Raw genomic sequence first — 15,009 nt, forward strand, 5'->3', positions numbered from 1 at the left:
CAGCATGCTCCATATCACTATATACAAGTAGATGTGTAACTTATACCAGCTGTACATATATAATTATATACAGAAGATACCCAGGTTATACCAGCATGCCCCATATCACTATATACAAGAAGATGTATAACTTATACCAGCTGTACATATATAATTATATACAGAAGATACCCAGGTTATACCAGCATGCTCCATATCACTATATACAAGAAGATATATAACTTATACCAGCTGTACACATATAATTATATACAGAAGATACCCAGGTTATACCAGCATGGTCCATATCACTATATACAAGAAGATGTATAACTTATACCAGCTGTACATATATAATTATATACAGGAGATACCCAGGTTATACCAGCATGCTCCATATCACTATATACAGGAAGATGTATAACTTATACCAGGTGTACATATATAATTATATACAGGAGATACCCAGGTTATATCAGCATGCTCCATGTCACTATATACAAGAAGATGTATAACTTATACCAGCTGTACATATATAATTATATACAGAAGATACCCAGGTTATACCAGCATGCTCCATATCACTATATACAGGAAGATGTATAACTTATACCAGCTGTACATATATAATTATATACAGAAGATACCCAGGTTATACCAACATGCTCCATATCACTGTATACAAGAAGATGTATAACTTATACCAGCTGTACATATATAATTATATACAGAAGATACCCAGGTTATACCAGCATGCTCCATATCACTATATACAGGAAGATGTATAACTTATACCAGCTGTACATATATAATTATATACAGAAGATACCCAGGTTATACCAGCATGCTCCATATCACTATATACAGGAAGATGTATAACTAATACCAGCTGTACATATATAATTATATACAGGAGATATCCAGGTTATACCAGCATGCTCCATATCACTATATACAAGAAGATGTATAACTTATACCAGCTTTACATATATAATTATATACAGGAGATACCCAGGTTATACCAGCATGCTCCATATCACTATATACAAGAGGATGTATAACTTATACCAGCTGTACATATATAATTATATACAGGAGATACCCAGGTTATACCAGCATGCTCCATATCACTATATACAAGAAGATGTATAACTTATACCAGCTGTACATATATAATTATATACAGAAGATACCCAGGTTATACCAGCATGCTCCATATCACTATAAACAAGAAGATGTATAACTTATACCAGCTGTACATATATAATTATATACAGAAGACACCCAGGTTCTTTCAGCATGTATTTCCAATATTGCAGTTGGTGTAAGTCAGTACAATATTTCAGGACACTCGGGTAATGACTGCTATTAAGGATTATCCAGGATGACCTATTGGGGTGTTCTGATAATTCAGAATGGACGGGTGTATGTACAACTGTGACGGTCTAATATGTAACAATATGTATTCTGCTATAGATGAGAGAATTGTATAAAGAACATTCTATGCCCTCAGAAACGTCCCATATTTTTAAGGGTAACTTTCACAAAATGAGCCAGCTGTATTTTTCTATCACTTCCGGAAGCAGATGCTATCTCTGCCCTCTGACTGCTTCTCTTGTTTTACTTTAAGTTTCAGAAGATCAGATAAGAGATTTCATTTCAGATACAAGAAAACATGAAAGCAGCGAGTGCACAATAACTGAAGATAAAGCAACTTACTGAGAACAAACACAAAGATACAAAACGTAAAAGCAGCACCATAGAAAGCTGGAGGTCACATTATTATCCCAAATGACCATTAATAGCATAAGGGGTAATTTGTTTCTTAGCTTCCATAGGGAGCAGTATTATAGTAGTTATATTCTTGTATTATAGTAGTAATATTCTTGTATATAGGGGGCAGTATTATAGTAGTTATATTCTTGTATTATAGTAGTAATATTCTTGTATATAGGGGGCAGTATTATAGTAGTTATATTCTTGTATTATAGTAGTTATATTCTTGTAAATAGGGGCAGTATTATAGTAGTTATATTCTTGTATATAGGGGCAGTATTATAGTAGTTATATTCTTGTATATAGGGGCAGTATTATAGTAGTTATATTCTTGTATATAGGGGGCAGTATTATAGTAGTTATATTCTTGTATATAGGGGGCAGTATTATAGTAGTTATATTCTTGTATATAGGGGGCAGTATTATAGTAGTTATATTCTTGTATATAGGAGCAGTATTATAGTAGTTATATTCTTGTATATAGGGGACAGTATTATAGTAGTTATATTCTTGTATATAGAAGCAGCATTATAGTAGTTATATTCTTGTATATAGAGGCAGTATTATAGTAGTTATATTCTTGTATATAGGGGTAGTATTATAGTAGTTATATTCTTGTATATAGGAGCAGTATTATAGTAGCTATATTCTTGTATATAGGAGCAGTATTATAGTAGTTATATTCTTGTATATAGGGAGCAGTATTATAGTAGTTATATTCTTATATATAAGAGCAGTATTATAGTAGTTATATTCTTGTATATAGGGACAGTATTATAGTAGTTATATTCTTGTACATAGGAGGCAGTATTATAGTAGTTATATTCTTGTATATAGGGGCAGTATTATAGTAGTTATATTCTTGTATATAGGGGGCAGTATTATAGTAGTTATATTCTTGTATATAGGGGGCAGTATTATAGTAGTTATATTCTTGTATATAGAGGCAGTATTATAGTAGTTATATTCTTGTATATAGGGGTAGTATTATAGTAGTTATATTCTTGTATATAGGAGCAGTATTATAGTAGCTATATTCTTGTATATAGGAGCAGTATTATAGTAGTTATATTCTTGTATATATGAGGCAGAATTATAGTAGTTATATTCTTGTATATAGGGAGCAGTATTATAGTAGTTATATTCTTATATATAGGAGCAGTATTATAGTAGTTATATTCTTGTATATAGCGACAGTATTATAGTAGTTATATTCTTGTACATAGGAGGCAGTATTATAGTAGTTATATTCTTGTATATAGGGGCAGTATTATAGTAGTTATATTCTTGTATATAGGGGCAGTATTATAGTAGTTATATTCTTGTATATAGGGGGCAGTATTATAGTAGTTATATTCTTGTATATAGGGGGCAGTATTATAGTAGTTATATTCTTGTATATAGGAGGCAGTATTATAGTAGTTATATTCTTGTATATAGGGGGCAGTAATATAGTAGTTATATTCTTGTATATAGGAGCAGTATTATAGTAGTTATATTCTTGTATATAGGGGACAGTATTATAGTAGTTATATTCTTGTATATAGAAGCAGTATTATAGTAGTTATATTCTTGTATATAGGGGCAGTATTATAGTAGTTATATTCTTGTATATAGGGGTAGTATTATAGTAGCTATATTCTTGTATATAGGAGCAGTATTATAGTAGTTATATTCTTGTATATAGGAGGCAGTATTATAGTAGTTATATTCTTGTATATAGGGAGCAGTATTATAGTAGTTATATTCTTGTATATAGGAGGCAGTATTATAGTAGTTATATTCTTGTATATAGGGGCAGTATTATAGTAGTTATATTCTTGTATATAGGGGGCAGTATTATAGTAGTTATATTCTTGTATATTGAGGCAGTATTATAGTAGTTATATTCTTGTATATAGGGGGCAGTATTATAGTAGTTATATTCTTGTATATAGGGGCAGTATTATAGTAGTTATATTCTTGTATATAGGGGCAGTATTATAGTAGTTATATTCTTGTATATAGAGGGCAGTATTATAGTAGTTATATTCTTGTATATTGAGGCAGTATTAGGGCATGGCCAGACGTGGCGGTATTGCTCTGGAATTCCGCTGCGGACACTCCGCAGCGTTAATCCGCAGCGGACCCTTTTCTCCATTGCCTTCCACAGCTTTTTAGTTGTGTTCGTTTACACGTTGCGGACAATTCCGCTGCGGAGCATAGGCTGCGGTGCGGAATTTGGTGTCCGCAGCATACAATGGCTGTTGCGGACGTGTAGCGGACTTGTTGCGGACTAATTGCGGAATTTCTCCATTGACTTCAATGGAGATTCAAAATTCTGCAATGAAGTCCGCAGATGTCATGCACATGTCATGTGTGCTGCGGATGCGTCTTGGTTTTACTAACATGACATTTCTTCATTCTGGCTGGACCTATGTATTTCTAGGTCTACAGCCAGACTGAGGAAGTCAATGGGGCTCCCGTAATTACGGGTGACTACGTGTGTGCACCCATAATTACGGGAGCGTTGCTAGGCGACGTCAGTAAATAGTCACTGTCCATGGTGCTGAAAGAGTTAAGCGATCGGCAGTAACTGTTTCTGCACCCTGGACAGTGACTACCGATCACAATATACATCAACCTGTAAAAAAAATAGCAGTTCATACTTACCCAGAACTCCCTGCTTCTTCCTCCAGTCCGGCTTCCCAGGATGACGTTTCAGTCTAAGTGACGGCTGCAACCAATCACAGGCCAGTCACAGGCTGCAGCCAATCACAGGCCAATCACAGGCTGCAGCGGTCACATGGACTGCCGCGTCATCCAGGGAGGTCGGGCTGGATGGCGAAAGAGGGACGCGTCACCAAGACAATGGCTGGTAAGTATGAAATTCTTTTTTACTTTTACTAGGGAAAGGGCTGTCCCTTCTCTCTATCCTGCACTGATAGACAGAAGGGAAGTACTTCACCTCAATACGCAACGGCTAGTCCGCATCAATTTAATGCCCATTTTGGGCAGAGCAGGAACAGAATCTGCAACGCAGATTCTGTGCGGCATTGAGGCGGACAGTTGCGGAAGAAATCCGCCACGTATGGGCATGCCCTTATAGTAGTTATATTCTTGTATATAGGAGCAGTATTATAGTAGTTATATTCTTGTATATAGGGAGTAGTATTATAGTAGTTATATTCTTGTATATAGTGGGCAGTATTATAGTAGTTATATTCTTGTATATAGGGGCAGTATTATAGTAGTTATATTCTTGTATATAGAGGGAGTATTATAGTAGTTATATTCTTGTATATAGTGGGCAGTATTATAGTAGTTATATTCTTGTATATAGGAGCAGTATTATAGTAGTTATATTCTTGTATATAGGGGCAGTATTATAGTAGTTATATTCTTGTATATAGGGGGCAGTATTATAGTAGTTATATTCTTGTATATAGTGGTAGTATTATAGTAGTTATATTCTTGTATATAGGAGCAGTATTATAGTAGCTATATTCTTGTATATAGGAGCAGTATTATAGTAGTTATATTCTTGTATATAGGAGGCAGTATTATAGTAGTTATATTCTTGTATATAGGGAGCAGTATTATAGTAGCTATATTCTTGTATATAGGAGCAGTATTATAGTAGTTATATTCTTGTATATAGGGGGCAGTATTATAGTAGTTATATTATTGCACGTAGGGGGCAGTATTATAGTAGTTATATTCTTGTATATAGGGGGCAGTATTATAGTAGTTATATTCTTGTATATTGAGGCAGTATTATAATAGTTATATACTTGTATATAGGAGGCAGTATTATAGTAGTTATATTCTTGTATATAGTGGCAGTATTATAGTAGTTATATTCTTGTATATAGCGGCAGAAATATAGTAGTTATATTCTTGTATATAGGGGGCTGTATTATAGTAGTTATATTCTTGTATATAGGGAGCAGTATTATAAGCGTTATATTATTGTATATAGGGGGCAGTATTATAGTAGTTATATTCTTGTATATAGGGGTAGTATTATAGTAGTTATATTCTTGTATATAGGAGCAGTATTATAGTAGTTATATTCTTGTATATAGGAGGCAGTATTATAGTAGTTATATTCTTGTATATAGGAGGCAGTATTATAGTAGTTATATTCCTGTATATAGGAGCAGTATTATAGTAGTTATATTCTTGTAAATAGGAGCAGTAATATAGTAGTTATATTCTTGTAAATAGGAGCCGTATTATAGTAGTTATATTCTTGTATATAGGGGCAGTGTTATAGTAGTTATATTCTTGTATATAGGAGCAGTATTATAGTAGTTATATTCTTGTATATAGGAGCAGTATTATAGTAGTTATATTCTTGTAAATAGGAGCAGTAATATAGTAGTTATATTCTTGTAAATAGGAGCCGTATTATAGTAGTTATATTCTTGTATATAGGAGGCAGTATTATAGTAGTTATATTCTTGTATATAGAGGGCAGTATTATAGTAGTTATATTCTTGTATATAGGGGCAGTAGTATAGTAGTTATATTCCTGTATATAGGAGCAGTATTATAATAGTTATATTCTTGTAAATAGGAGCAGTATTATAGTAGTTATATTCTTGTATATAGGGGCAGTAGTATAGTAGTTATATTCTTGTATATAGGGGCAGTATTATAGTAGTTATATTCTTGTATATAGGGGCTGTATTATAGTAGTAAGGGTATGTGCAACACACTAATTACGTCCGTAATTGACGGACGTATTTCGGCCGCAAATACCGGACCGAACACAGTGCAGGGAGCCGGGCTCCTAGCATCATACTTATGTACGATTCTAGGAGTCCCTGCCTCGCTGCAGGACAACTGTCCCGTACTGTAATCATGATTACAGTACGGGACAGTTGTCCTGCAGTGAGGCAGGGACTCCTAGCGTCGTACATAACTGTGATGCTAGGGGCCTGGCTCCCTGCACTGTGTTCGGTCCGGTACTTGCGGCCGAAATACGTCCGTCAATTACGGACGTAATTAGTGTGTGTGCACATACCCTTATAGTCTTGTATATATGAGCAGTATTATAGTAGTTATATTCTTGTATATAGGGGGCAGTATTATAGTAGTTATATTCTTGTATATAGGTGGCAGTATTATAGTAGTTATATTCTTGTATATAGGAGCAGTATTATAGTAGTTATATTCTTGTATATAGGAGCAATATTATAGTAGTTATATTCTTGTATATAGGAGTAGTATTATAGTAGTTATATTCTTGTACATAGGGGCGGTATTATAGTAGTTATAGTCTTGTATATAGGAGGCAGTATTATAGTAGTTATATTCTTGTATATAGGGGGCAGTATTATAGTAGTTATATTCTTGTATATAGGTGGCAGTATTATAGTAGTTATATTCTTGTATATAGGAGTAGTATTATAGTAGTTATATTCTTGTACATAGGGGCGGTATTATAGTAGTTATAGTCTTGTATATAGGAGGCAGTATTATAGTAGTTATATTCTTGTATATAGGGGGCAGTATTATAGTAGTTATATTCTTGTATATAGGTGGCAGTATTATAGTAGTTATATTCTTGTATATAGGGGCAGTATTATAGTTGTTATATTCTTGTACATAGGAGCAGTATTATAGTAGTTATATTCTTGTCCATAGGGGCGGTATTATAGTAGTTATAGTCTTATATACAGGAGCAGTATTATAGTAGTTATATTCTTGTATATAGGGGCAGTATTATAGTAGTTATATTCTTGTGTATAGGGGGCAGTATTATAGTAGTTATATTCTTGTATATAGGGGAGCAGTATTAGGGCATGCCCCCACGTGGCGGAATTCCTCCGCAACTGTCCGCATCAATGCCGCACCTAATCCGGGTTGCGGATTACGGCTGCGGATCTGCCCAAATGTGCAGTAAATTGATGCGGACTAGCTGCTGCGGACTGCGGGAAAAGTGCTTCCCTTCTCTCTATCAGTGCAGGATAGAGAGAAGGGACAGCACTTTCCCTTGTGAAAGTCAAAGAAATTCATACTTACCGGCCGTTGTCTTGGTGACGCGTCCCTCCTTCGGCATCCAGCCCGACCTCCCTGGATGACGCGGCAGTCCATGTGACCGCTGCAGCCTGTTATTGGCCTGTGATTGGCTGCAGCAGTCACTTAGACTGAACCGTCATCCTGGGAGGCCGGACTGGAGACAGAAGCAGGGAGTTCTCGGTAAGTATGAACTTCAATTTTTTTTACAGGTAGCTATATATTGGGATCGGTAGTCACTGTCCCGGGTGCAGAAACAGTTACTGCCGATCGCTTAACTCTTTCAGCACCCTGGACAGTGACTATTTACTGACGTCTCCTAGCAACGCTCCCGTCATTACGGGAGCCCCATTGACTTCCTCAGTCTGGCTGTAGACCTAGAAATACATAGGTCCAGCCAGAATGAAGAAATGTCAAGTTAAAAAAGCAAAACGCATCCGCAGCACACATAACATGTGCATGACAGCTGCGGACTTCATTGCGGAAATTAGAATCTCCATTGAAGTCAATGGAGAAATTCCGCCATGAGTCCGCAACCAGTCCGCCACTGCTCCGCAACAGACAGAGCATGCTGCGGACACCAAATTCCGCTCCGCAGCCTATGCTCCGCAGCGGAATCTTACGCATCGTCTAAACGAACACTGCTAAATAAAAGTGGAAGTCAATGGAGAAACGGCTCCACTGCGGATTAACGCTGCGGAGTGTCCGCAGCGGAATTTAAGTGAAATTCCGCCACGTGTGAACCCAGCCTTATAGTAGTTATATTCTTGTATATAGCAGCAGTATTACAGTAGTTATATTCTTGTATATAGAGGGCAGTATTATAGTAGTTATATTCTTGTATATAGGGGCAGTATTATAGTAGTTATATTCTTGTATATAGGAGCAGTATTATAGTAGTTATATTCTTGTATATAGGAGCAGTATTATAGTAGTTATATTCTTGTACATAGGGGCAGTATTATAGTAGTTATATTCTTGTATATAGGAGCAGTAGTATAGTAGTTATATTCTTGTATATAGGGAGCAGTATTATATTAGTTATATTCTTGTATATAGGAGGTAGTATTATAGTAGTTATATTCTTGTATATAGGAGGTAGTATTATAGTAGTTATATTCTTGTATATAGGAGCAGTATTATAGTAGTTATATTCTTGTATATAGGGGCAGTATTCTAGTAGTTATATTCTTGTATATAGGGGGCAGTATTATAGTAGTTATATTCTTGTATATAGGGGCAGTATTATAGTAGTTGTATTCTTGTATATAGGGGCAGTATTATACTAGTTATATTCCTGTATATAGGGCAGGATTATAGTAGTTATTTTCTTGTATATAGGGGGCAGTATTATACTAGTTATATTGTTGTATATAGGGCAGTATTATAGTAGTTATTTTCTTGTATATAGGGGGCAGTATTATAGTAGTTATATTCTTGTACATAGGGGCAGTATTATTGTAGTTATATTCTTGTATATAGGAGCAGTATTATAGTAGTTATATTCTTGCATATAGGGGGCAGTATTATAGTAGTTATATTCTTGCATATAGGGGGCAGTATTATAGTAGTTATATTCTTGTATATAGGAGCAGTATTATAGTAGTTATATTCTTGTATATAGGAGCAGTATTATAGTAGTTATATTCTTGTACATAGGGGCAGTATTATAGTAGTTATATTCTTGTATATAGGAGCAGTAGTATAGTAGTTATATTCTTGTATATAGGGAGCAGTATTATATTAGTTATATTCTTGTATATAGGAGGTAGTATTATAGTAGTTATATTCTTGTATATAGGAGGTAGTATTATAGTAGTTATATTCTTGTATATAGGAGCAGTATTATAGTAGTTATATTCTTGTATATAGGGGCAGTATTCTAGTAGTTATATTCTTGTATATAGGGGGCAGTATTATAGTAGTTATATTCTTGTATATAGGGGCAGTATTATAGTAGTTGTATTCTTGTATATAGGGGCAGTATTATACTAGTTATATTCCTGTATATAGGGCAGGATTATAGTAGTTATTTTCTTGTATATAGGGGGCAGTATTATACTAGTTATATTGTTGTATATAGGGCAGTATTATAGTAGTTATTTTCTTGTATATAGGGGGCAGTATTATAGTAGTTATATTCTTGTACATAGGGGCAGTATTATTGTAGTTATATTCTTGTATATAGGAGCAGTATTATAGTAGTTATATTCTTGCATATAGGGGGCAGTATTATAGTAGTTATATTCTTGCATATAGGGGGCAGTATTATAGTAGTTATATTCTTGTATATAGGAGCAGTATTATAGTAGTTATATTCTTGCATATAGGGGGCAGTATTATAGTAGTTATATTCTTGCATATAGGGGGCAGTATTATAGTAGTTATATTCTTGCATATAGGGGGCAGTATTATAGTAGTTATATTCTTGTATATAGGGGCAGTATTATAGTAGTTATATTCTTGTACATAGAAGCAGTATTATAGTAGTTATATTCTTGTCCATAGGGGCGGTATTATAGTAGTTATAGTCTTATATACAGGAGCAGTATTATAGTAGTTATATTCTTGTATATAGGGGCAGTATTATAGTAGTTATATTCTTGTGTATAGGGGGCAGTATTATAGTAGTTATATTCTTGTATATAGGAGGTAGTTTTATAGTAGTTATATTCTTGTATATAGGAGGTAGTATTATAGTAGTTATATTCTTGTATATAGGAGCAGTATTATAGTAGTTATATTCTTGTATATAGGGGCAGTATTATAGTAGTTATATTCTTGTATATAAGGGGCAGTATTATAGTAGTTATATTCTTGTATATACGAGCAGTATTATAGCAGTTATATTCTTGTATATAGGGGGCAGTATTATAGTAGTTATATTCTTGTATATAGGGGCAGTATTATAGTAGTTATATTCTTGTATATAGGAGCAGTATTATAGTAGTTATATTCTTGTATATAGGGGCAGTATTATAGTAGTTATATTCTTGTATATAGGGGCAGTATTATAGTAGTTATATTCTTGTATATAGGGGCAGTATTATAGTAGTTATATTCTTGTATATAGAGGCAGTATTATAGTAGTTATATTCTTGTATATAGGGGCAGTATTATAGTAGTTATATTCTTGTATATAGGGGCAGTATTATAGTAGTTATATTCTTGTATATAGGGGCAGTATTATAGTAGTTATATTCTTGTATATAGGGGCAGTATTATACTAGTTATATTCTTGTATATAGGGGCAGTATTATAGTAGTTATATTCTTGTATATAGAGGCAGTATTATAGTAGTTATATTCTTGTATATAGGGGCAGTATTATAGTAGTTATATTCTTGTATATAGGAGGCAGTATTATAGTAGTTATAGTCTTGTATATAGGGGCAGTATTATAGTAGTTATATTCTTGTATATAGGAGCAGTATTATAGTAGTTATATTCTTGTATATAGGGGGCAGTATTATAGTAGTTATATTCTTGTACATAGGGGGCAGTATTATAGTAGTTATATTCTTGTATATAGGGAGCATTATTATAGTAGTTATATTCTTGTATATAGGAGCAGTATTATAGTAGTTATATTCTTGTATATAGGGGCAGTATTATAGTAGCTATATTCTTGTATATAGGAGCAGTATTATAGTAGTTATATTCTTGTATATAGGGGGCAGTATTATAGTAGTTATATTCTTGTATATAGGGGCAGTATTATAGTAGTTATATTCTTGTATATAGGGGCAGTATTATTGTAGTTATATTCTTGCATATAGGGACGGTTTATTATTAGCGAGGGTTATTTTTTAATATTGTTTTTAATCACATGAGTTTTCCAGGACGTTCCATGCTCCCACCCACTCTCTTTATACACTGCCTTTTTAAATGCCAGTCTTTACTGTAGTTTAGATATTATATTATGTACCAGCAGATCAGGATTTTGGGAGCAGAAAGAAAATCTTAATTAAGTTTAAGACAAGTTTAAAAAAATTAAATAATAATAAATAAAAGATGATCATTATCAGTAAGTAAAGCAGCAATGAAATTGTAAATAAAAAATAAAAAAAGCATCACTAGTGAATTTTGGGTTCTCTTTGAAGGAAGGAAACGTCTAGGATGGAAAGGAAGACACCGCTGTGATAAGCAGACGCTCCGACTGACTTACTGGACCGTAGAAAAAACATTTTCACAAGTCTGGAAGGAAAGTGTCCTTATCAATAAGGATGTCACCAGCCGCTTATCTCCATCGAGAGCAGAGGCCACAGAGTCTACACCAAGTGTACAAATAGGAGATTTGACTTTTACATTTATTTTATCGTACCCATTCACACGCAGCGACGGCGACTATTACTGTGATCCATGCGTGAGTGCGGCTAAAATGGCTACGTGTAATTGGTCACATTGTAGGGACTTGATGGAATTCTAATATGTTCCAGTGGGGTATAAATTCGGTGCATTGTTATGCAAAATTATACCAACCCTACAGTAAAAGTTGCCAACCATAAGGAGAAAATGCAAAAACGGCAGATGCAATAAAAATTTGGCATTCATCATGTGCCTGTTCTTTGTGTCGTATTCATTGTAGTATTTGTATTTCTTTTACGTCACATACATTTTTAGGTTCTTTCATTTTTAGATTTTCTTCCTTTTTTTGTGGTTTTCTCTAAATTATGGAAGAAAACTTGCGTCTTAAATGATGGGAAAGTCTTCAGTGAAATATATGACAAAAAACTCCAGATTCTGTGTTCCTGCCCCGGCCCCGTAGTTGTGATGATCAGCGACTCGGGACATTTCGAGAACTCAATTTCCTGTAAACCGTAGATGAAAACAATCAACAACCATAAATGTGAAGTGCTGGAGGGCATAAACGAGAGCTTTTACAAGTCACCAAGCTTTCTTGGAATCCTGAATGGCAAATCTGGATAATCATGTAACAAAGGGACCAAAGCCAGAAGTGTCTGGTGTCCCTCCTCTCCCTTCCGTGACCCTTAGGCCTCATTTACACGAGCGTGTGTGTTTTGCGCACGCCAAAAAACGCAGCGTTTGGCGTGCGCAAAAGGCACTTGACAGCTCCGTGTGTCATCCGTGTATGATGCGCGGCTGCGTGATTTTCGCGCAGCCGCCATCATAGAGATGAGGCTAGTCGACGTCAGTCACTGTCCAGGGTGCTGAAAGAGTTAACTGATCGGCAGTAACTCTTTCAGCACCCTCGACAGTGAGTTCCGATCACAATATACAGCAACCTGTAAATAAAAAAAAGACGTTCATACTTACCAAGAACTTCCTGCTTCCTCCAGTCCGGTCTCCCGGCCGTTGCCTTGGTGACGCGTCCCTCTCTTGACATCCGGCCCCACCTCCCTGGATGACGCGGCAGTCCATGTGACCGCTGCAGCCTGTGATTGGCTGCAGCCTGTGCTTGGCCTGTGATTGGCTGCAGCTGTAACTTGGACTGAATTGTCATCCCGGGAGGTCAGACTGGAGGAAGAAGCCTGGAGTTATCGGTAAGTCAGAACTTCTGTTTTTTTTTTACACGTACATGTATATTGTGATCGGAAGTCACTGTCCAGGGTGCTGAAACAGTTTAACTCTTTCAGCACCGTGGACAGTGACTGTCTCCTGACGTCGCGTACCGGAAACATTTTTGCCGGGTTCGGTCAAAACGAGTTCGGCCGAACCCGGTGAAGTTCGGGTCGCTCATCTCTAATTTGACACTCCGTTTGGATGTTTGTAAACAGAAAAGCACGTGGTGCTTTTCTGTTTACATTCATCCTTTTGACGGCTCTTGCGCGAATCACGCAGCTCGCACGGAAGTGCTTCCGTGCGGCATGCGTGGTTTTCACGCACCCATTGACTTCAATGGGTGCGTGATGCGCGAAAAACGCACGATTATAGAACATGTCGTGAGTTTTACGCAACGCACTCACGCTGCGCAAAATTCACGCATCGTCTAAACTGCCCCATAGAGTAATATAGGTGCGTACGACACGCGTGAAAAGCACGCGCGTCGCACGCGCATATATTACGCTCGTGTAAATGAGGCCTTAGATCCTCTGGAGAGCGGAGTCCGGCACAGGTACGCGCACCCTAATAGATAAGGAGATGGGACCAACTAGTACTGGGCCCCTTCTTCCTTGGCAATTGGGGAAGGGAAATCAGACAGATCTGCTGCTCAGGGAAAGCAGAGTGACAACTCTCTGTATTTTGGTTGTCACCCAGCTTTCTCAGAAACAGATTTTATAATTAGAAATGAGCAAATTTCTCAAAATGCATTTTAGGTCCATTTTGATGGTATTCGGCGTCCAATTAGTTTCGGTCTGAACAAATTTTCCGCGAAACGCAAGAGCCTCGATTGCCCTGAGAACTTGTGTCTGACGCTCTGATGACTTCTAGGACCGTATTTAACCCCTTTCAAGCACATTGACGCCAGGACAGCATTAGTGATGTCATCAACCTATAACTCTTATGATTGGCTGGGCTACAGAGAGGGCTAACCACAGTGCATTATGGGGAAGCCCGCCCTAGATTATGTAATCCTTTCTCTAATCTGCAATATGGCAGCCGGTGCCTGCCGGCATCTGCCATTTTGCCGCAATTCGTGTGCTGTGAATCCGAAAAAGTTTCTGATTTTGCCTAAACTTTTGGGAAACTCTGACCGAATTCAATTAGTGTAAAATCGACTCGCTCATCTATAATTCTAATAATCTTGAAAGGGTTTTCCCGCCAATCAGTCGCTGGATGCCACGTCACCTTTATTGTTTACCCAGACACAGCGCCTGCATTTGGTTGTGGCTGTGTCTGGTACTGCAGCTCTCAGAAGATCAGTAGCGTTCAAGTGAGCAGGACTGAGCTGCAGTACCAGGCACAGCCACAGCCAAACGTACGCGCTGTGCATGGTAAATAATACAGGAGACGGAGCGCCCGCAAGATGCAGCTAATCGGCAGGGGTGCTGGGTTGTGGACCCCGACTGATCAAATATTGATGGCTTATCCTAAGGAAAGGCCATCAATTTTACAGCCTTAGAACACCCCTTTAAAGGGTAACTAAATGTTCAACAAACTTCTGACATGTCATAGGGACATGTCAGAAGTTTTGATTGGTGGGGGTCCAAGCACTGAGACGCCCCCATCGCTAAAACGAAGCGGCAGAACTGCTCGTATGATCGCTCAGCTGCTTCGCGTCTGTTCTGCTTTTTCCAGAAATCAATGTATCGGAGTACGGGCTCAATAGAAAGTCTAAGTACTCTGA

The 15,009-nt window shown here is 36.5% G+C and overlaps 1 long non-coding RNA gene across 1 annotated transcript in view; it reads left to right on the forward strand.

The window, feature by feature from the left end:
• LOC142657583 (uncharacterized) overlaps positions 1 to 12,307 on the forward strand; it is a 106,431-nt gene extending 94,124 nt beyond the window's left edge. Inside the window, exon 3 of the long non-coding RNA XR_012849944.1 lies at positions 11,864 to 12,307. This is a non-coding gene — a long non-coding RNA (uncharacterized LOC142657583). The remainder of the gene's footprint in view (positions 1 to 11,863) is intronic.
• Positions 12,308 to 15,009: the final 2,702 nt, after the last annotated feature.

Source organism: Rhinoderma darwinii, chromosome 7, assembly GCF_050947455.1.
Source record: "Rhinoderma darwinii isolate aRhiDar2 chromosome 7, aRhiDar2.hap1, whole genome shotgun sequence".
NCBI classification, from domain to species: Eukaryota; Metazoa; Chordata; class Amphibia; order Anura; family Rhinodermatidae; genus Rhinoderma; species Rhinoderma darwinii.